Source organism: Triticum dicoccoides, chromosome 5A (genome assembly GCF_002162155.2).
Source record: "Triticum dicoccoides isolate Atlit2015 ecotype Zavitan chromosome 5A, WEW_v2.0, whole genome shotgun sequence".
NCBI classification, from domain to species: Eukaryota; Viridiplantae; Streptophyta; class Magnoliopsida; order Poales; family Poaceae; genus Triticum; species Triticum dicoccoides.
Genome location: NC_041388.1, coordinates 703838503 through 703863366, shown reverse-complemented (window position 1 = coordinate 703863366; position 24864 = coordinate 703838503). Strand labels below are relative to the sequence as shown.

Here is a 24864-nt window from a genome sequence, read left to right as displayed (position 1 = left end):
GTTTCAATACGTTCCTAGAGAAAGACCAAGTTGAAAGATATTATAAGCATGATGTGGTCTGGGTCCATAGTCCGAGGAGTGTCCTCACTACGACATAGAAGGCTTGCGTCTTTGATGCACCGCTCGATGTGCAAACCCCTACAACGTCGTCTGTGGATGTTGTGAACACCTGACAGACACATCCTGATGACTACTTAATAGTTTAGTGCACCATACTTTACGGCTTAGAATCGGGATTCCAATGGTGTTTTGAACGCCATAAGACATATGAGATGTTCCAAGAGCTGAAATGGGGATTTCAGACTCATGCCCGTGTTGAGAGGTGTGAGACCTCTGACAAGTTCTTTTGCCAACAAGATGGAGGAGAATAGCTCAGCTAGTGAGCATGTGCTCAGAATGTCTGGGTGCTACAATCACTTAAATCAAGTGGGAGTTAAACTTCCAGATAAGATAGTGATTGATAGAGTTCTCTAGACACTATCACTAAGATACTAGATCTTCGTGATGAACTATGACATGCAAGGGATGGAGTTGATCCCAGAGCTGTTCGCGGTGCTTAAGACCGCAAAAGGTAGAAATCAAGAAGGAGCATCAAGTGTTGATGGTTTAACAACAGACCACTGGTTTCAAGAAGGGCAAGGGCTAGAAGGGAAACTTCATGGATGGCAAACCAGTTGCCGCTCCAGTGAAGGAACCCAAGGTTGAACCCAAACCCGAGACTAGGTGCTTCTATTGTAAGGGGAACGGTCACTGGTAGCGGAATTACCCCAAATGCATGGTAGATAAGACGGCTGGCAACTTCAACAAAGTATATACGTGTTATTAATGTGTACCTCACTAGTACTCCTGGTAGCACCTGGGTATTGGATATCGGTTAAGTTGCTATTATTGGTGACTTGAAGCAAAAGCTACGGACTAAACGGAGACTGGCTAAGGGCGAGGTGACGATGTGTGTTGGAAGTGTTTCCAAAGTTGATGAGATCAGCATCGCACGCTCCATCTGCCTTCGGGATTAGTATTGAACCTAGATAAATGTTATCAGGTGTCTACGTTGAGCATGAATATGATTAGATCATGTTCATTGCAATACGGTTATTCATTTAAGTTAGAGAATAATGGTTATTCTGTTTACATGAATAATACCTTTCATGGTCATGCACCCTATGTGAATGGTTCATTGAATCTCGGTCGTGGTAATACAAATGTTCATGCCAAAAGATGTAGAGTTATTAATGATAGTACCACTTTCTTGTGGCACTGCCGCTTAGGTCATATTGGCGTAAGATGCATGAAGAAACTCCATGTCGATGGATGTTTGGAGTCACTTGATTTTGAATCGCTTGACACATGCGAGCCATGCCTCATGGGCAGGATGACTAAGACCCCGTTTTCATGTACAATGAAACGGGCAAGTGACTTGTTGGAAATCATACATGCAGATGCGTGTGATCCAATGAGAATTGAAGCATGCGGTGGATATCACTATTTTCTCATCTTCACTGACGATTTGAGTAGATATAGGTATATTTACTTAATGAAGCACAAGTTTGAAATGTTTGAAAAGTTCAAGCGATTTCAGAGTGAAGTTAAGAATCGTCATAACAAGAAGATCAAATTCCTACGATCTGATCAATGAGAATTTCTGAGTTATGAGTTTGGCAAACACTTAAGACATTGTGGAATTGTTTCACAGTTGAAGCCACCTGGAACACCACAGGGTAATGGTGTGTCCGGACGTCGTAATAGAACCTTATGAGGTATGGTGCGATCTATGATGTCTCTTACCGATCTACCGCTATTATTTTGAGGTTATGCGTTAGAGACAGCTGCATTCACTTTAGATAGGACACCATCTAAGTCCGTTGAGACGACGTCGTAAGAATATGGTTTGGCAAGAAACCAAAGTTGACGTTTCTTAATGTTTGGGGCTGCGATGCTTAAGGCTTCAGCCGGAGAAGCTCGAACCCAAAGCGGACAAACACATCTTCATAGGATACCCAAGGGTGATAGTTGGGTATACCTTCTATCTCAGATCCGAGGGCAAATTGTTTGTCGCTAAGAACGGGTCCTTTCTCGAGAAGGAGTTTCTCTCGAAAGAATTGAGTGGGAGGAAGATAGAACTTGATGAGGTTGTCGAACCTTTACTTCAACTAGAGAGTGATGCAACACAGGAAGATGTTTTCTGTGGCGCCTACGTCTGTTGAATAGGAAGTTAATGATAGTGATCATGAAGCTTCGGATCAAGTTGCTATCGAACCTCGTAGGTCGACAAGGATATGTACTACTCCTGATGGTACGGTAATCCTGTCATAGATATCATGTTGTTAGACAACAATGAACCTACGAGCTATGGAGAAGCGACGGTGGGCCCGTATTTCGACAAATGGTTAGAAGCCATGAAATCCGAGATAGGATCCATATATGAGAACAAAGTATGGACTTTGATGGACTTGCCCGATGATCGGCAAGCCATTGAGATAAATGGATCTTTAAGAAGAAGACGGATGTGGGCGGTAATGTTACCGTCTATGAAGCTCGACTTATGGGAAAGAATCTTTTCACAAGTTCAAGGAGTTGACTACGATGAAAATTTCTCACCCGTAGCGATGCTTAAGTCCGTCGGAATCATGTTAGCATTAGCTGTATTTTTTATTATGAAATCTTACAGATGGATGTCAAAACAAGTTTTCTTACCAGTTTTCGTAAGAAAAGTTGTATGTGATACAATAAAAGGTTTTGTTGATCCTAAGGATGCTAAAAGGTATGCTGGCTCTAGCAATCCTTCTATGGACTAGAGCAAGCATCTCGGAATCGGAATATATGTTTTGATGGAGTGATCAAAGCTTTTAGGTTTATACAATGTTTGTTAGAAACTTGTATTTACAAGAAAGTGAGTGGGAGCACTACAACATTTCTGATAAGTATATGTGGATGACATATTGTTGATCCGAAATAATGCAGAATTTCTGGAAAGCATAAACGGTTGTTTGAAGAGTGTTTTTCAAAGGAAAACCTGGATAAAGCTGCTTACAAATTGGCATCAAGATCTATAGAGATAGATCAAAACGCCTGATGATACTTTCAAAGAACGCACACCTTAAGATGTTTTTGAAGGAGTTCAAAATAGATCAGTCAAAGAAGGGGTTCTTACCTAAGTTGTAAGGTGTGAAGTTGAGTAAGACTCGAAGATTGACCACGGCAGAAGAAAGAGGAAGGACGAAGGTCATCCCCTATGCTCTTGTCATAGGCTCTATATGGTATGCCATGCTGAAGTACCGCACCTAATGTGTGCCTTGCCACATGTCTGGCAAGAGGGTACAAAGGTGATCTAGGAGTGGATCACCAGATAGCAGTCAAAATTATCCTTAGAGGAATAAGGAAATGTTTCTCGGTTATGGAGGTGATAAAGAGTTTGACATAAAGAGTTACGTCGATGCAAGCTTAACACCTATCCGGATAGCTCTGAGTAGAGATACCGGATACGTATAATGGAGCAATAATTTGGAATAGCTCCAAGTGGAACGTGGTAGCAGCATCTACGATATAAAGTTTTGCGAAATACATAGGGATCTGAATATGGCAAGACCCGTTGACTACAACCTCTCTCACAAGTATAACATGATCAAACCTAGAACTCATTGAGTGTTAATCACATAGTGATGTGAACTAGATTATGTTGGGGAACGTTGCAGAAAACAAAAAATTTCCTACGGTTTCACCAAGATCCATCTATGAGTTCATCTAGCAATGAGTGATTGGATTGCATCTACATACCTTTGTAGATCACGCGCGGAAGCATTCAAAGAACGGGGATGAGGAAGACGTACTCGACGTGATCCAAATCACCGGAGATCCTAGCGCTGAACGGACGGCACCTCCGTTTTCAACACACGTACGGTCAGCGTGACGACTCCTCCTTCTTGATCCAGCAAGGGGGAGGAGAGGTTGATGAAGATCCAGCAGCACGACGGCGTGGTGGTGGATCTAGGGCGTCACAGCAGCAGGGCTTCGCCGTATACTGAGAGAGAGAGGTGTAGCAGGGGAGAGGGAGGCGCCAAGACTCAAAGTGTGGCTGCCCCCTCCCTCCCCCCCCCACCCTTTATATAGGCTCCCCTAGGGGGGCGCCGGCCCTAGGAGATGGGATCTCCTAGGGGGGCGGCGGCCAAGGGTGGAGTAGCCCCCAAGGCAAGGTGGGGCGCCCCCCACCCCTAGGGTTCCAACCCTAGGCGCATGGGGTGGGCCAAGGGGGGCGCACCAGCCCACTATGGGCTGGTTCCCCTCCCCACTTTGGCCCATGGGGCCCTCCGGTATGGGTGGCCCCACCCGGTGGACCCCCGGGACCCTTCCGGTGGTCCCCGTACAATACCGGTGACCCCGAAACTCTCCCGATGGCCGAAACTGCACTTCCTATATATAATTCTTCACCTCCGGACCATTTTGGAACTCCTCGTGACGTCCAGGATCTCATCCGGGACTCCGAACAACTTTCGGGTTACTGCATATTCATATCTCTACAACCCTAGCGTCACCGAACCTTAAGTGTGTAGACCCTACGGGTTCGGGAGACATGTAGACATGACCGAGACGGCTCTCCGGTCAATAACCAACAGCGGGATATGGATACCCATGTTGGCTCCCACATGCTCCTCGATGATCTCATCGGATGAACCACGATGTCGAGGATTCAAGCAACCCCGTATACAATTCCCTTTGTCAATCGGTACGTTACTTGCCCGAGATTCGATCGTCGGTATCCCAATACCTCGTTCAATCTCGTTATCGGCAAGTCACTTTACTCGTACCGTAATGCATGATCCCGTGACCAGACACTTGGTCACTTTGAGCTCATTATGATGATGCATTACCGAGCGGGCCCAGAGATACATCTCCGTCATACGGAGTGACAAATCCCAGTCTTGATCCGTGTCAACCCAACAGACACTTTCGGAGATACCCGTAGTATACCTTTATAGTCACCCAGTTATGTTGTGACGTTTGGTATACCCAAAGCACTCCTACGGTATCCGGGAGTTACACGATCTCATGGTCTAAGGAAAAGATACTTGACATTGGAGAAACTCTAGCAAACGAACTATACGATCTTGTGCTATGTTTAGGATTGGGTCTTGTCCATCACATCATTCTCCTAATGATGTGATCCCGTTATCAATGACATCCCCATGTCCATAGCCAGGAAACCATGACTATCTGTTGATCAACGAGCTAGTCAACTAGAGGCTCACTAGGGACACATTGTGGTCTATGTATTCACACATGTATTACGATTTCCGGATAATACAATTAAAGCATGAACAATAGACAATTATCATGAACAAGGAAATATAATAATAATCCTTTTATTATTGCCTCTAGGGCATATTTCCAACAGTCTCCCACTTGCACTAGAGTCAATAATCTAGTTACATTGTGATGAATCGAACACCCATGGAATTCTGGTGTTGATCATGTTTTGCTCTAGGGAGAGGTTTAGTCAACGGATCTGCTACATTCAGGTCAGCATGCACTTTACAAATATCTATGTCTCCATCTTGAACATTTTCACGAATGGAGTTGAAGCGACGCTTGATGTGCCTGGTCTTCTTGTGAAACCTGGGCTCCTTGGCAAGTGCAATAGCTCCAGTGTTGTCACAGAAGAGTTTGATCGGCCCCGACGCATTGGGTATGACTCCTAGGTCGGTGATGAACTCCTTCACCCAAATTGCTTCATGTGCTGCCTCCGAGGCTGCCATGTACTCCGCTTCACATGTAGATCCCGCCACGACGCTCTGCTTGCAACTGCACCAGCTTACTGCCCCACCATTCAAAATATACACGTATCCGGTTTGTGACTTAGAGTCATCCAGATCTGTGTTGAAGCTAGCGTCGACGTAACCCTTTACGATGAGCTCTTCGTCACCTCCATAAACGAGAAACATTTCCTTAGACCTTTTCAGGTACTTAAGGATATTCTTGACCGCTGTCCAGTGTTCCTTGCCGGGATTACTTTGGTACCTCCCTACCAAACTTACGGCAAGGTTTACATCAGGTCTGGTACACAGCATGGCATACATAATAGAACCTATGGCTGAGGCATAGGGGATGACACTCATCTCTTCTATATCTTCTGCCGTGGTCGGACATTGAGCTGAGCTCAATTTCACACCTTGCAACACAGGCAAGAACCCCTTCTTAGACTGATCCATATTGAACTTCTTCAATATCTTATCAAGGTATGTGCTTTGTGAAAGACCTATGAGGCGTCTTGATCTATCTCTATAGATCTTGATGCCTAATATATAAGCAGCTTCTCCAAGGTCCTTCATTGAAAAACTCTTATTCAAGTAGGCCTTAATGTTGTCCAAAAGCTCTATATCATTTCCCATCAAAAGTATGTCATCTACATATAATATGAGAACTGCTACAGAGCTCCCACTCACTTTCTTGTAAACGCAGGCTTCTCCATAAGTCTGCATAAACCCAAACGCTTTGATCATCTCATCAAAGCGAATGTTCCAACTCCGAGATGCTTGCATCAGCCCATAAATCGAGCGTTGGAGCTTGCACACCTTGTCAACATTCTTAGGATCGACAAAACCTTCCGGCTGCATCATATACAGTTCTTCCTTAAGATAACCGTTAAGGAATGCTGTTTTGACGTCCATTTGCCATATCTCATAATCATAGTATGCGGCAATTGCTAACATGATTCGGACGGACTTCGGCTTTGCTACGGGAGAGAATGTCTCATCGTAGTCAACCCCTTGAACTTTTCGATAACCCTTAGCGACAAGCCTAGCTTTATAGATGGTCACATTACCATCCGCGTCTGTCTTCTTCTTAAAGATCCATTTATTTTGTATGGCTCGCCGATCATCGGGCAAGTCAGTCAAAGTCCATACTTCGTTTTCATACATGGATCCTATCTCGGATTTCATGGCTTCTAGCCATTTGTCGGAATCCGGGCCCGCCATCGCTTCTTCATAGTTCAAAGGTTCACCGTTGTCTAACAACATGATTTCCAAGACAGGGTTGCTGTACCACTCTGGTGCGGAACGTGTCCTTGTGGACCTTCGAAGTTTAGTGGGAGCTTGATCAGAAGTATCTTGATCATCATCATTAAATTCCTCTCTAATTGGTGCAGGCACCATAGGAACATTTTCCTGAGTTGCGCCACTTTCCGGTTCAAGAGGCAATACTTCATCAAGTTCTACTTTCCTCCCACTTACTTCTTTCGAGAGAAACTCCTTCTCTAGAAAGGATCCATTCTTGGCAACAAAGATCTTGCCTTCGGATCTGAGGTAGAAGGTATACCCAATAGTTTCTTTAGGGTATCCTATGAAGACGCATTTTTCCGACTTGGGTTCGAGCTTTTCAGGTTGAAGTTTCTTGACATAAGCATCGCATCCCCAAACTTTTAGAAACGACAGCTTAGGCTTCTTCCCAAACCATAATTCATATGGTGTCGTCTCAACGGATTTCGACGGAGCCCTATTTAAAGTGAATGCGGCAGTCTCTAAAGCATAGCCCCAAAATGACAGTGGTAAATCGGTAAGAGACATCATAGATCGCACCATATCCAATAGAGTGCGATTACGACGTTCGGACACACCATTACGCTGAGGTGTTCCAGGCGGCGTGAGTTGTGAAACTATTCCACATTTTCTTAAGTGTGTACCAAATTCGTGACTCAAGTATTCTCCTCCACGATCTGATCGCAAAAACTTGATTTTTCTGTCACGTTGATTCTCAACCTCACTCTGAAATTCCTTGAACTTTTCAAAGGTTTCAGACTTGTGTTTCATTAAGTAGATATACCCATATCTACTCAAGTCATCAGTGAGGGTGAGAACATAACGATAGCCACCGCGAGCCTCAACACTCATTGGACCGCACACATCAGTATGTATGATTTCCAATAGGTTGGTTGCTCGCTCCATTGTTCCCGAGAACGGAGTCTTGGTCATCTTACCCATGAGGCATGGTTCGCACGTGTCAAATGATTCGTAATCAAGAGACTCTAAAAGTCCATCTGCATGGAGCTTCTTCATGCGTTTGACACCTATGTGACCAAGGCGGCAGTGCCACAAGTATGTGGGACTATCATTATCAACCTTACATCTTTTGGTACTCACACTATGAATATGTGTAGCATTACGCTCGAGATTCATTAAGAATAAACCATTCAGCATAGGAGCATGACCATAAAACATATCTCTCATATAAATAGAACAATCATTATTCTCGGATTTAAATGAGTAGCCATCTCGAATTAAATGAGATCCTGATACAATGTTCATGCTCAAAGCTGGTACTAAATAACAATTATTGAGGTTTAAAACTAATCCCGTGGGTAAATGTAGAGGCAGCATGCCGACGGCGATCACATCGACCTTGGAACCATTCCCGACGCGCATCATCACCTCGTCCTTCGCCAATCTTCGCTTATTCCGCAGCTCCTGCTTTGAGTTACAAATGTGAGCAACCGCACCGGTATCAAATACCCAGGAGCTACTACGAGTACTGGTAAGGTACACATCAATTACATGTATATCACATATACCTTTCGTTTTGCCGGCCTTCTTATCCACTAAGTATTTGGGGCAGTTCCTCTTCCAGTGAGCACTTCCCTTGCAATAAAAACACTCAGTCTCGGGCTTGGGTCCATTCTTTGGCTTCTTCCCGGCAGCTTGCTTACCGGGCGTGGCAACTCCCTTGCCGTCCTTCTTGAAGTTCTTCTTACCCTTGCCTTTCTTGAACTTAGTGGTTTTATTCACCATCAACACTTGATGGTCCTTTTTGACTTCTACCTCTGCTGATTTCAGCATTGCAAATACTTCAGGAATGGTCTTTTCCATCCCCTGCATATTGAAGTTCATCACAAAGCTCTTGTAGCTTGGTGGAAGCAACTGGAGGATTCTGTCAATGACCGCGTCATCCGGGAGATTAACTCCCAGCTGAGTCAAGCGGTTATGTAACCCAGACATTGTGAGTATGTGCTCACTGACAGAACTATTTTCCTCCATCTTACAGCTGAAGAATTTGTCGGAGACTTCATATCTCTCGACCCGAGCATGAGCTTGGAAAACCATTTTCAGCTCTTCGAACATCTCATATGCTCCGTGTCGCTCAAAACGCTTTTGGAGCCCCGGTTCTAAGCTGTAAAGCATGCCGCACTGAACGAGGGAGTAATCGTCAGCACGTGCCTGCCAAGCGTTCATAACGTCTTGGTTCTGTGGGACGGGTGCGTCACCTAGCGGTGCTAGTAGGACATAATCTTTCTTGGCAGCTATGAGGATGATCCTCAGGTTCCAAACCTAGTCCGTATAGTTGCTGCCATCGTCTTTCAGCTTGGTTTTCTCTAGGAACGCGTTGAAGTTGAGGACAACGTTGGCCATTTGATCTACAAGACATATTGTAAAGATTTTAGACTAAGTTCATGATAATTAAGTTCGTCTAATCAAATTATATAATGAACTCCCACTTAGATAGACATCCCTCCAGTCATCTAAGTATAACATAATCCGAGTTAACTAGGCCGTGTCCGATCATCACATGAGACGAACTAGTCAACATCGGTGAACATCTTCATGTTGATCGTATCTTCTATACGACTCATGCTCGACCTTTCGGTCTTCTGTGTTCCGAGGCCATGTCTGTACATGCTAGGCTCGTCAAGTCAACCTAAGTGTTTGCATGTGTAAATCTGTCTTACACCCGTTGTATGTGAACGTTGGAATCTATCACACCCGATCATCACATGGTGCTTCGAAACAACAAACTGTCGCAACGGTGCACAGTTAGGGGGAACACTTTCTTGAAATTATTATGAGGGATCATCTTATTTACTACCGCCGTTCTAAGTAAACAAGATGCAAAAACATGATAAACATCACATGCAATCAAATAATAATAGTGACATGATATGGCCAATATCACATAGCTCCTTTGATCTCCATCTTGGGGCTCCATGATCATCTTGTCACCGGCATGACACCATGATCTCCATCATCATGATCTCCATCATCGTGTCTCCATGAAGTTGCTCGCCAACTATTACTTCTACTACTATGGCTAACGCGTTTAGCAATAAAGTAAAGTAATTTACATGGCGTTTCTCAATGACACGCAGGTCATACAAAAAATAAAGACTACTCCTATGGCTCCTGCCGGTTGTCATACTCATCGACATGCAAGTCGTGATTCCTATTACAAGAACATGATCTCATACATCACATATATATCATTCATCATTCATCACAACTTTGGCCATATCACATCACAAATCACTTGCTGCAAAAACAAGTTAGACGTCCTCTAATTGTTGTTGCAAGTTTTACGTGGCTGCAAAGGGTTCTAGCAAGAACGTTTTCTTACCTACGTAATAGCCACAACGTGATTTGTCAACTTCTATTTACCCTTCATAAGGACCCTTTTCATCGAATCCAGTCCAACTAAAGTGGGAGAGACAGACACCCGCTAGCCACCTTATGCAACTAGTGCATGTGAGTCGGTGGAACCAGTCTCACGTAAGCATACGTGTAAGGTCGGTCCGGACCGCTTCATCCCACGATACCGCTGAAGCAAGATAAGACTAGTAGCGGCAAGAAAGTTGACAACATCTACGCGCACAACAAATTGTGTTCTACTCGTGCAAGGAGAACTACTTATAGACCTAGCTCATGATGCCATTGTTGGGGAACGTTGCAGAAAACAAAAAATTTCCAACGGTTTCACCAAGATCCATCTATGAGTTCATCTAGCAACGAGTGATTGGATTGCATCTACATACCTTTGTAGATCACGCGCGGAAGCGTTCAAAGAACGGGGATGAGGAAGACGTACTCGACGTGATCCAAATCACCGGAGATCCTAGCGCTGAACGGACGGCACCTCCGTTTTCAACACACGTACGGTCAGCGTGACGACTCCTCCTTCTTGATCCAGCAAGGGGGAGGAGAGGTTGATGAAGATCCAGCAGCACGACGGCGTGGTGGTGGATCTAGGGCGTCACAGCAGCAGGGCTTCGCCGTATACTGAGAGAGAGAGGTGTAGCAGGGGAGAGGGAGGCGCCAAGACTCAAAGTGTGGCTGCCCCCTCCCTCCCCCCCCCACCCTTTATATAGGCTCCCCTAGGGGGGCGCCGGCCCTAGGAGATGGGATCTCCTAGGGGGGCGGCGGCCAAGGGTGGAGTAGCCCCCAAGGCAAGGTGGGGCGCCCCCCACCCCTAGGGTTCCAACCCTAGGCGCATGGGGTGGGCCAAGGGGGGCGCACCAGCCCACTATGGGCTGGTTCCCCTCCCCACTTTGGCCCATGGGGCCCTCCGGTATGGGTGGCCCCACCCGGTGGACCCCCGGGACCCTTCCGGTGGTCCCCGTACAATACCGGTGACCCCGAAACTCTCCCGATGGCCGAAACTGCACTTCCTATATATAATTCTTCACCTCCGGACCATTTTGGAACTCCTCGTGACGTCCAGGATCTCATCCGGGACTCCGAACAACTTTCGGGTTACTGCATATTCATATCTCTACAACCCTAGCGTCACCGAACCTTAAGTGTGTAGACCCTACGGGTTCGGGAGACATGTAGACATGACCGAGACGGCTCTCCGGTCAATAACCAACAGCGGGATATGGATACCCATGTTGGCTCCCACATGCTCCTCGATGATCTCATCGGATGAACCACGATGTCGAGGATTCAAGCAACCCCGTATACAATTCCCTTTGTCAATCGGTACGTTACTTGCCCGAGATTCGATCGTCGGTATCCCAATACCTCGTTCAATCTCGTTACTGGCAAGTCACTTTACTCGTACCGTAATGCATGATCCCGTGACCAGACACTTGGTCACTTTGAGCTCATTATGATGATGCATTACCGAGCGGGCCCAGAGATACCTCTCCGTCATACGGAGTGACAAATCCTAGTCTTGATCCGTGTCAACCCAACAGACACTTTCGGAGATACCCGTAGTATACCTTTATAGTCACCCAGTTACGTTGTGACGTTTGGTATACCCAGAGTGTCTGTTGGGTTGGCACGAATCGAGACTGGGATTTGTCACTCCGTGTAAACGGAGAGGTATCTCTGGGCCCACTCGGTAGGACATCATCATAATGTGCACAATGTGACCAAGGAGTTGATCACGGGATGATGTGTTATGGAACGAGTAAAGAGACTTGCCGGTAACGAGATTGAACAAGGTATCATATACCGACGATCGAATCTCGGGCAAGTACAATACCGCTGGACAAAGGGAATTGTATACGGGATTGACTGAATCCTCGACATCGTGGTTCATCCGATGAGATCGTCGTGGAACATGTGGGAGCCAACATGGGTATCCAGATCCCGCTGTTGGTTATTGGCCGGAGAGTTGTCTCGATCATGTCTGCATGGTTCATGAACCCGTAGGGTCTACACACTTAAGGTTCGGTGACGCTAGAGTTGTTATGGGAAATAGTATGTGGTTACCGAAGGTTGTTCGGAGTCCCGGATGAGATCCCGGACATGACAAGGAGCTCTGGAATGGTCCGGAGGTGAAGATAGATATATTGGACGAAGGGTATTGGATTCCGGAATTGTTCCGGGGGTACCAGGTGATGACCAGCGTGTCCGAAAGGGGTTTCGGAGGCCCCGGCAAGCGTTGGGGGGCCTTATGGGCCAAGGGAGAGGGCACATCAGCCCACTAAGGGGCTGAGCGCCCCTCCCACCCCATCTCACGTAACCAGGAGAGGTGGGGGCGCCACCCCTAGGGCAGCCGCCCCTCCCGGCTTGGGGGGCAAGTTTCCTAGGGGGTGGGGGCGCCCAAACCCATCTAGGGTTTCCCCTGTGGCCGCCGCCCCTCCCCTAGGGAACCCTAGGGCGCCTCCCCCTCCTCCCTTCCCCCTATATATAGTGAGGGAGAGAGAGGGCAGCCGCAACCCTTCCCCTGGCGCATCCCTCTTCCTCCTCCAACACCTCATCCTCCTCCGTAGTGCTTGGCGAAGCCCTGCCGGAGAACCACGAGCTCCATCACCACCACGCCGTCGTGCTGTCGGAGTTTTCCCTCAACTTCTCCTCTCACCTTGCTGGATCAAGAAGGAGGAGACGTCTCCCAACCGTACTTGTGTTGAACGCGGAGGTGCCGTCCGTTCGGCGCTAGGATCATTGGTGATTTGGATCACGACGAGTACGACTCCAGCAACACTGTTCACTTGAACGCTTCTGCTTAGAGATCTACAAGGGTATGTAGATGCACTCTCCTTCCCCTCGTTGCTAGATTACTCCATAGATTGATCTTGGTGATGCGTAGAAAATTTTAAATTTCTGCTACGATCCCCAGCACTTCCACCTAGAGCAACAGGATTAGACTTCTTCCCAACTAAACAATGGACTATGCCTTGAATTGTTAGTTTGGCGTGCAGAAGTTTCACCTATTGTCAACTGATACATGGCTGCCAAAGGCTAAACCCCACCGGTGGAGCTTATTAGTCATACTCCGTACCTTCTCATGAGCTTAATAGAGATTACCCAATCTCATAGACTGTGACCAGCAGTCGGGCTCACATAGGTGTGTTCCTCCAAAGAATGCTCTGTAGGTTAGCATCTTGCTTACACAAGCTTTGGAACACATTAAGACAAAAGTCAGCCTGCCTGAGAGTATTGTGCATCTCCAACGGAGTGGGTTAATTAAGGATACTATCCTCAGTTGACCGCTGGATTGTTTTCTCAGGTCCTAATTCACGAGATCTCCGATCACATAGGTTGGGTTACCCCCATGGAAACTTACGTGGGTCTCATACCCATCTCCCTCGATGCATTTTCTATCACAATCCATGATAGCCCTTTCGTCAAAGGGTCTGCCAGATTCTTAGCCGTCTGGATGTAATCCAACGCTATTACTTCGGAGTTTCTTGATTTTCTGACAGATTTCAATCTTCTTCTTATGTGCTTTGTGGATTTCATGTTGTCCTTTGAACTCTTAGCCTTGGCAATCACTATTTGATTGTCACAGTTCATAAGGACAGACGGCACTGGTTTATCAACCACCGGCAAATCCATCAAAAGCTCTCGAAGCCATTCTGCTTCGACGCATGATGTGTCTAATGATGTGAGTTCTGCTTCCGTAGTCGATCTGGTTAAGATTGTCTGCTTGCAAGACTTTTAGGAAACAGCACCACCACCAAGTGTGAAGACATGTCCACTTGTGGCTTTCATCTCATCAGCATCAGATATCCAATTCGAATCACTATACCCCTCAAGTACCATCGGGTACCCAGAATAGTGAATTCCATAGTTCGCAGTACCTTGCAAATAACGCATCACTCGCTCAACAGCATGCCAATGCACATTTCCCGGATTGGAAACAAACCGGCTCAGTTTGCACATAGCAAATGAGATGTCAGGATGAGTAGCACATGCTAGGTACATTAGTGAACCAACCACTTGAGAATATCTCAATTGATCTATAGCTATGCCTTCGAACTTTCGAATCCGCACGCTAGGATCATATGGTGCTGCAGAAGGTTTGCAGTCCGAATATCCAAAACGGCTCAAAATCTTCTCAACGTAGTGGGATTGCAAAAGTGTAATTCCACCCTCAGAATTTCTCAGTAGCTTGATGTTCAGGATAACATCAGCCACACTCAGGTCCTTCATCTCAAAGTTGTGAGATAGAAAAGACTTGACCTCCTCAATGACCTTGAGGTGGGTCCCAAATATCAGTATGTCATCGACATGCAGACACAGTATAACTCCTTCGCCCCCACCATAGCGATAGTATACACATTTGTCAGCTTCGTTCACAACAAAGCCAGTAGATGTCAGAGTAGTGTTCAACTTCTCATGCCATTGCTTAGGCGCTTGTTTCAGGCCATACAAAGATTTCACTAGCTTACACACCTTTCCTTCCTGACCATTTACTACAAAGCCATCCAGCTGTTGCATGTAAATTTCCTCGTCTAGATCTCCGTTAAGGAAAGCCATCTTAACGTCCATCTGATGAACGAGAAGACCATGCGAGGCAGCCAAAGCGAGTAACACTCGAATGGTTGTCAGTCTAGCCACATGTGAATAAGTGTCAAAGAAATCCTCTTCTTCTTTCTGGGTATAACCCTTGGCCACAAGCCTAGCCTTGTACTTCTCAACAGTACCATCGGGCCTAAGCTTCCTTTTGAACACCCACTTACATCCTAATGGTCGACAACCATAAGGACGATCAGTGATCTCCCATGTCCCGTTAGCCAAGATGGAATCCATCTCACTACGGACCGCATCCTTCCAGTAGTCAGCATCCGGAGATGCATAAGCTTCTGAAATGGAGCTGGGAGTATCATCATCCACGAGGTACACGAGGAAATCATCACCAAAGGACTTTGCAGTCCTCTGTCTCTTGCTCCTAACAGGAGCTTCCTCGTCATCCTCCGTGGAACTCTTATCACTTTTATGTTCATAATATTCCATCGGAATAGCAGGTTCAGGAGTCTCATCAGATTCCAGTCTAGAATTGCTTTGCATATCTCTCATGGGGAAAATATCCTCAAAGAATGTAGCATCCCTAGACTCTATAATTGTACCGACCTTCTGGTCAGGTACCTCAGATTTCACCACTAGAAATCTATAGCCAACGCTATGCTTGGCATAGCCAAGAAAAACACAGTACACGGTCTTTGGTCCCAACTTGCGCTTTTTGATTATCGGTACATTGACTTTCGCCAAACAGCCCCAAGTGCGCAAGTAAGAGAGTGTAGTTCTTTTCTTTTCCCATTGCTCATAGGGAGTAGTCTCATTATCCTTTGTGGGAACTTTATTCAGGACATGACAAGATGTCAAAACAGCCTCCCCCCACCATGCCTTGGATAAACCCGATGTATCTAACATGGCGTTAACCAAATCAGTTAGAGTACGGTTTTTCCGTTCGGAAACCCCGTTTGACTGGGGTGAGTAGGGAGGCGTCCTCTCATGAATAATACCATGTTCTGCACATAATAAATCAAACTCACCTGAAAAGTACTCTGCACCATGATCAGACCGGACTCGTTTTATTTTCTTCTCAAGTTGGTTCTCAACTTCAGCCTTATAGACTTTAAAGTAGTGTAGAGCCTCATCCTTAGTATTTAACAAATACACATAGCCGAATCTCGTGGAATCATCAATTAGAGTCATGAAGTATTTCTTTCCACCTTTAGTCAACACACCATTCATCTCACAGAGATCTGAATGTATGAGCTCTAGAGGTGCCAAGTGTCTCTCCTTCACAGGCTTGTGAGGCTTACGATGTTGCTTAGCTTGCACACACGCATGGCACTTAGAGCCTTTGGCTAAAGTGAAACTCGGGATTAAATCCATCTTAGCTAGCCGCGTCATACAACCGAAATTTATGTGACAAAGACGTGAATGCCAAACCTCGGATACGTTCACATTAGAATGAATTTGGTTCACGACTTTATTACAGAAATCCTCCAGGGAAAGGCGGAACAAACCACCACAATCATATCCTTTTCCAACAAATAGTCCATACCGAGATATGACTACTTTGTTAGACTCAAATACTAACTTAAACCCTTCTTTACATAGAAGGGAGCCACTAACGAGATTCTTCTTTATGGTGGGGACATGCTGCACGTTCTTCAGTTGCACGATCTTTCCCGAAGTAAACTTCAGATCTACCATGCCAACACCATGAACAGAAGCATGCGAGCCATTCCCCATCAGGATGGAACAATCTCGTGCGACCTGGTAGGAAGAAAACAAAGACACATCAGCACACACATGAATATTGGCCCCAGTGTCAATCCACCAATCGGTGGACTGACAGACTGAAAGTATGGTAAACAGATTACCATACCCAGATGCCGCATCATTGTTGCTCAGAGTGACATTCACAGACTTGGAGTCCTGTGTTGGCTTCTTATACTTGTTTGGGCACTTGTTCGCCCAATGTTCATCTGAACCACAAGTAAAGCAACCATCTCTCTTTTTGTCTTTCTTCTTACCCTTCTTCTTAAAGGTAGTATTCTTCTGGACAGAGTTCTTTCCCTTGAACTTGTGGAAGTTCTTATGCACCACATTGGTGCTAGAAGAACCCTCTGCCCCTTTCACGTGCGAGTCCTTTGCTCTCGAGTTCTGCTCAACACTGAGATGACCAATGACATCCTCAACAGAGAATTCACGTCTCAAGTGCTTGAGAGAAGTAGCAAAGTTCCTCCAACTAGGAGGGAGTTTTGCAATAATGCAACCCGCGACAAACTTGTCCGGTAACTCACACTTCAGGAGCTCCAGCTCCTTAGCAATGCATTGTATCTCATGAGCCTGGTCCAATACAGAACGATTATCAACCATCCTGTAATCATGGAACTGCTCCATGGCATACAGCTCACTGCCAGCATCAGTTGCGCCGAATTTGACTTCGAGCGCATCCCACAAGTTTTTGGCAACACCCATATGAATATAGGCGTCAACCAACTTGTCTCCAATCACACTCATAACTGCTCCCAGAAAGATTGTGGTTGCCTCCCTAAACGCCTTCTCCTGTTCAGGAGCAATTGTTTCTGTGAGGGACACACCACCAACCCAGAACACGTTCATCGCTGTGAGCCACAAGGTGGTCCTAGTCTGCCAACGCTTAAAATGCGTCCCGGTAAACTTTTCCGGTTTCAGAGTAGCAGCAAAGCCTTGAATCGAAAAGTGCCCAAAATAAGGTTTTTGGATTGTTGGAAATATTAGCACTTTTCCGATTAGACTTATCCACGAGTAAACAGTAAGCATGGCATAAAAGGTATGCATCTCATAGCGATACCTAAGCATACTAGCACGTACAGAACATAGAATCGAACCATCTATGAGCAGCACATATATGGCTAGCATAAGTACGAGTAAACGAGGGATGAACAGATCATATCCTCCGGTTGGCCAGGCCAACGCGGTGGCGGCAGTAGCAGCCTCGGCGTCGTCCGTGGCCTTCTTCTTGGAGGCGGCGTCATCGGCCATGGTGTCGATGCAGGGGAAGTAGTGGAAGCAGAGGCGGACGAAGTTGGGGACGGATCGGGAGCAGTCGCGTCGAGACGCTCCCCAAAAACCTTATTGCGTTCTTCCGGGCAGGATATCGAACGATAGGGTTCCGGAGGCACCTGCTCTCCAGACCAACCGTGCACGCGGTCGTCGGGATGGGATCGCCGGAAGCAGCACAGAGAGAGTAACAGTAGCTGACGGCTAGGGTTGTATGAGAGGGAGTGAGTGAACTGAGTTAGGGTTCACTCCACTGGCCAGTGCCTTCTTATATAGGCCGTCAGGTAGATGGGCCTGGGCCAGGCCCACGACCGAGTCCGCGAACAGTCCAATGTCTCGGATAGTGGCGCTTCCGTAAGTGACTCGTTAATTAATTAACAATTAATTAACCATTCCTGAGCAGCAAAAATAAGCTTCGGCTCATACCCGCAACCCGCGGCGCGCGCGCGTCGAGGCATGGCGAGGCGGGCGGTGGAGGAGGAGGAGCGTGCGTGTACCACTCCTCTTCCCAAGCTCCCAATGGCAAGTGGTAGAGCAGCCCTTATAAAGGGGTCTCAACTCTTCTCAACTAGCAAGATGGGACTAAACTTCCCACCACCTGCCATCTCATACATGGGTCTCAAGATTAACCAGGGATTAGTGTCTTATGTGGGCCTAAGCCCATCCATAATCCAACAGATTAAAGGGTCGGAGCATTTTGGTGGGGTGAAAGAGAGTGGCATTATTGAGGAGGGGCCAAAAGAGGCGCATTTGAGGAGGGCATCCCATCCCATCCCATCCCATCCCATGGCACAGTGGCGTTTAGTCAGGTGACTGTATACGATGAGAAAGACCACCTCTAGTGGCTGCCGACACATCAAATGATCGAATGGAATTATTGATGTGCCATAGTGCGGTTGTGGAAGGAAGAACGAAAGGCCGCACTTTCCTTTCCGTCACCTCGTGAGTCCATTCCTCTCCACTCCAAGCGGCCATCCAAGTCCAAGTTCGGCGACCGAGCTCCAAACTGTCCGCCCGCCACTTTCCTCTCGCAGCTCACCAACACCAGACCACCCTGCTTTCTGCTGCTGCTGCTGCTTCCACCACTACTCCGGCGAGGCGAGGCGGCCGGCAGAGTGTTCTGTTCTGTCTGCAGAGAGATGGAGGTGGCCCTCGGCTCGGCCAAGTCGCTCCTCGGCAAGGTGTGGACGACGCTGTCCGACGGCCTGGTGGCTGCGTACGTGGACTGCCTCCAGCTCGGCCACAGCTCGGAGCAGATCAGGGACAAGCTATTGCACACGCAAGGCCTGCTGCACAATGCCGAGGTCCAGGGGAGCCACAACCCTGGCCTGCAGGGGTTGCTGGAGAAGCTGAGTAGGGACGCCGACCAGGCAGAGGACTTGCTGGATGAGGTCCACTACTTCCACATCCATGACAAGCTCCACGGCACCCGCTACGCCACCACCCAAGAGGATCCGGAGGGCGTTGTTCGCCTCAGCCGTCAAGCTCTCCATGCTGGTACTGCTCTTCGCCACACCCTAGGCAGCTTGGTCCACTTCTTTTCTTACTCGCGTACACCCAAGGCCAAGAGGGATGGTAGTGATGATGATGTTGCTGCTGCTGCGGCTGTTGCCGGCCGCGTCACCAAAAGGTCCAAAACCAACTCTGCTAGTGCTCATGGTGATGATATGCTGCATTTTGACAGTGTCCATGTCCAGCAAAATCAAGTCCCTGTTACTGGGCATGGAGTCCCACTGTGATTCCGTCTCCAATTTGCTCATCAACAGTGTCCCAAGCAACAGCCTCAGTCCCTGTTACTGGGCAGTTGTCGTCCCACGTCGGCCTCAGACTGCTTCCATGATTATACAAGACACATTGTATGGCAGGGCAGACATTTTTGAGGAAACTGTCAATCGTATCACCATTGTTGCATAGACTAAGACTGTTTCTGTTCTTCCTATAGTTGGTCCAGGGGATATTGGCAAGACAACTTTCGCCCAACATCTGTATAATGATAGCAGGACTGAAGAGCACTTCCAGGTCAGGGTCTGGGTATGTGTATCCACTGATTTCGATGTGCTTAAGCTCACCAGGGAGATCCTTGCCTGCATACCTGCAAAAAAAGAAGAAGGAGGAAGCAGCAGTGTTGCAAATGAAACAACCAATTTAGATCATCTTCATAGGTCCATTGCGCGCCGTCTCAGGTCCAAGAGGTTTCTAATTGTCTTGGATGACATATGGAAATGTGACAGTATGGATCAGTGGAAAACCCTGTTAGCTCTGTTCACAAAGGGGGAAACCAAAGGAAGCATGCTACTTGTCACAACCCGATTCCCAAATCTAGCAAAAATGGTGGGAACAGTTGATTCACTAGAACTGGCAGGTTTGGAGCCTAATGACTTCTTCACATTCTTTGAAGCATGTATATTTAATGGTGAAGAAGACAAACCTGACCATTACGAAGATGACTTTGCTGGTATTGCACGGAAAACTGCAAGCAAACTGAAGGGTTCCCCGTTGGCAGCCAAAACAGTTGGTAGACTAATGCATAAGCACCTTTCTCAGGAACATTGGAATGGAGTTCTTGAAAAGCATCAGTGGTTAAAGCAGCAAAGAAGTGATGATATCATGCCATCTTTAAAAATTAGCTACGATTGCCTCCCTTTTCATCTGAAGAAATACTTTTCCTATTGTGGCCTTTTCCCTGAAGATCATAGGTTTACTTCTTCAGAAATCAATCATTTCTGGGATGCAATGGGCATCAGAGACTAATCACCAAGCCGGCAGGGATTACTTGGAAGAACTAGTGGACAATGGTTTTGTCATGAAGGTATTCGACTGGGCTGATCGATCCTCCTATGTAATGCATGAGCTATCTAAGAGTGTTTCTGCACAAGAATGCCTCAGTATAAGTGGCTTAGATTTCAGAGCTGATGCCATCCCACAATCTGTACGATACTTATCTATCAACATAGGGGACAACTATGATGCAAATTTTGAGGAAGAAATGTGTAAACTAAGGAGAGGATAGACATTGCTAATCTGTGGACTTTAATGATTTTTAGAGGATATGAAGAAAGGATCGCCAAGATTTTGAAAGAAGCTTCAAGGAAATAAATAGTCTGCATGTCCTATTTATAGCAGTGAACAATCCAGAATCTTTTCCACACAGATTTTCAAAACTTATCCACCTCCAGTACCTCAAAATTAGTTCATCTCACAATGACAGCGAAATGAGATTACCTAGTACACTGTCAAGATTTTATCACTTGAAATTCTTGGACCTAGATGGTTGGAATGGTCATTCTGATTTGCCTGAAGACTTTAGCCACCTTGAGAATTTACATGATTTTCATGCTACAAGTAAACTCCACTCAATATTCGCAATGTTGGAAAGATGAAGCATCTGCAAGAGCTAAAAGAATTCCATGTCAGGAATGGGAGCATGGGATTTGAGCTGTCAGAACTTGGGGCATTGACAGAGCTTCAAGGAGGACTGATTATACGTGGTATTGAACACGTGTCGAACAAGGAGGAAGCTACTGCAGCCAAACTGAAGTTGAAAAAGAATATGAAGGAGCTGGAATTACTCTGGGGCAGAGATGGAGCAACTACAGATGCTGATATCCTTGATGCTCTTCAACCACACTCGAATCTTAGAGCACTTATAATTGCAAATCATGGTGGTACCGTTGGTCCTAGTTGGTTGTGTCTTGACATCTGGTTAGCAAGTTTGGAGACTCTCACTCTAGAAGGCGTATCTTGGAGCACCCTCCCACCTTTTGCGAAGCTACCAAATCTCAAGGGACTCAAATTGAAGAAAATTTCTGGAATGCATCAATTTGGGCTTCGATGTGGTGGCACTCCAGGAAAATGTTCTATGCGCTTGAACACAATCGAGTTTTATGAGATGCCAGAACTTGTTGAATGGGCTGTGGAACCTAATTGCCATTCCTTAACAAGCATTGAAGAAATCATATGCATTGATTGTCCCAATGTCTGTGTGATGCCCTTCTCAGAGGTATCTTGCACCAATTTGCGCGGACTTCAAGTTTCTGGGTGCCCAAAGATGTCTCTGCCCTCCATGCCTCACACCTCCACACTGACAGATTTAGATGTTAAAAGAGGTGATTCAGAAACATTGTTGTCTTATGATGGAAAGCTATTGGTTGTTAGAGGGTATGGCGATGCTTTGGCCTACCACAATATGGATAAACTAGAAGATATGGTTATTGAAAATGTATCATGCATATCAATGCAGTTCCCATCATCCAGCTCACTCCAGAAACTTAGCTTTAGAGACTGCAAGGGCCTGGTTCTTGTGCCTGTGGAGAATGGAGGAGAAATTCAGGAGGACAACTCATTGCTCCAATCATTAACAATATGGGGATGTGGCGAATTGTTCTGTCGGTGGCCCATGGCCATGGGAGAATCAAAGACCATTTACCCTTTCCCTGCTTCCCTGAGGAAACTCGATGTTTGGGGCGAGCAAAGCATGAAGTCAATGGCTCTGCTCTCAAACCTCACGTCTCTCACCAGTCTAAGCCTAATAAGATGCAGTAATTTAACAGTGGAAGGATTCAATCCTCTCATCATAGTCAACCTTAAAGAACTGCAAGTTACCAGCAACAACACCTTAGCAGCAGATCTGCTCTCAAAGGTGGCAAGGACCAAATTATTGCCTGCAGGTTACATCTCTAGATTGGAGAAGCTCATTGTGGATAACATCTGTGGATTGCTTGTTGCTCCTATTTGCAGCCTCCTCGCCCCGACCCTCCACACACTTGAATTCCAGTATGATGGGAGGATGAAAAGCTTGACGGAGGAGCAAGAGAAAGCGCTGCAGCTCCTCACCTCCCTCGAGAAACTACATTTTCTCTGGTGCTATGGTCTGCAGTCCCTTCCTCAAGGGTTACATCGCCTTCCTTCTCTCAAGGAGTTACATGTGGTTGGGTGTCTAAAAATCCAATCGATGCCCAAGGAGGGCCTCCCGGTTTCTCTGCGAAAACTAGAGATGAATTGGCGCAGCGCTGAGATAGACGAGCAAATTGAGAAAATCAAAGAACCAACCCACATTTATCCGTCGAAGAATAACTACACCCAAGGTAACACTTGTCGCCTCCCTATTTTTATTGTTTTTCTATTTCTGCCTAATATTAACTTGTCAAATCTTATAGACTGGCAGGTTCCACTCCACCACTGTGGCAATCTTTTTGTGCATCAGCAGATGCGAGATACAACCAACCGACTCTTCATTCCGCAATGCTTGCTGTTAACTCTTCATTCTGCTACATCAACTGAGGGAGGAATCATGGAATTACCAGGCTTGTGCTCTTTTTTCGCATGAAGCAGCAGGAGTGAACAGGCCAATTTTACTGTTGGCGGTTCTTTTCTTACCATGAATGAATGAATAAAGTGCCTTTATTTCCTCTTTCTTGAGTCCTTTTAATTAAGTTGACCTCAATTGGCCCCTGCCAAACGTTACAATGTCTGAAGCCTGGTAGTAATTAACTAGGGAGCAGCCCGAGTTCTTGCTGATCCAGCCCACTAGAAAACAAGTTCGCTCGAAGCTGGAGGTCTCCTAATCCGCGCTTCAGGTGCCCGAGCTCGCGCGGCATCATTTGGGTCGGCCCGATAAAACACGCAGCAAAATCTAAGCACAAAAAAACCGCTCTCTTCAGGATTCAAACTCGCACCCTTACATTCTCGTACGAGTTCGATTAACCACTACAGCTACTCGACTCCTGTCACTGAGAATAGCGCCGATGATATAAGAACCACTGTAGCAGCGATATTTATTGCACGATATCATCTGCTGTAACACTTAGATTTCTGAATTATTTGAAAAAAACGTGAACTTGAAAAGGTTCCTCAATTTTGAAAATGTTCAACATTTTTGAAGAAAAGTTCACAAACTTGAAAAAGTTCCTTGATTTTGAAAAAGAAATCACGAAAAAAAATGAAAAAGCTAATCAAATTTTGAAGAAAAGTTCACGAATTTTAACAAAGTTCATTGATTTTGAAAATGTACAAAACTTTAAAAAAAGTTCATCGTTTTGAAAGTAAAAGTTCATTGACTATAAAAGAAAGTTCACTGAGTTTGGAAAAAAAGTTAATTAATTTTGAAATAAGTTCATCGAATTTGAAAAAATTAAATTCTTTTAAAAGTTCACAAAAACTGAAAAAAAACTCATTGATCTTAAAAAATGTTCATCGGATTTGAAAATAGTCCAATCAAATTGAAAAAAAAAGTTCATCCAATAAAAAAAGTTCATCGGATTTGAAAAAAGTTCACGCATTTAAGAAGACAAAAAAAAGGGAAAAAATAAAAAGAGAAAGAGAAAACATAGAAAACCTTGGCGGGCATTCCCTATACATATAAATGTAAAAAAGAAGAAGGTGTGGACAAGTGCCAAGTTAGCGTAGTGGTTAGTGCAGTTCACGAGAAGTCTCTTGCATCTATTTTTGTTTTAAACAGAAAAGAAAAGAAAATTAGTTAAGACGCATACTTGGAGTGCTTCAAGCGCCCGTTTGCCATCGTCTTGGCACCACTACGCCTACGGCACTTCAGGATCGCCTGCGTACCTTTTCTTCGGATAGGTGAAAAATGGATATGCGCCTCAGAACAGCGCTGCTCCGCACGAACTCTTCATCAACAACTAATCCGTGTAAGTCAGACGCTAATCCAAAAGGTTGATTTTTTTTAATTATTTTTTTTTGCGGAAAAAACTTCCAATCTATTCATCTTCAATCATGGCAGTATAACGAATACCAAAAATAAAAATTACATCCAGATTCGTAGACAACCTAGCGACGACTACAAGCACCGAAGCGAGCCGAAGGCGCGCCGCCGTCATCGCCCCTCCATCGCCGGAGCTGGACACAACTTGTTGTG

The 24864-nt window shown here is 45.9% G+C and overlaps 1 pseudogene; it reads left to right on the top strand.

Moving 5' to 3' along the window:
- The first annotated feature begins 18963 nt into the window (after positions 1–18963).
- LOC119304327 lies at positions 18964–23063 on the top strand (annotated as a pseudogene).
- Positions 23064–24864: the final 1801 nt, after the last annotated feature.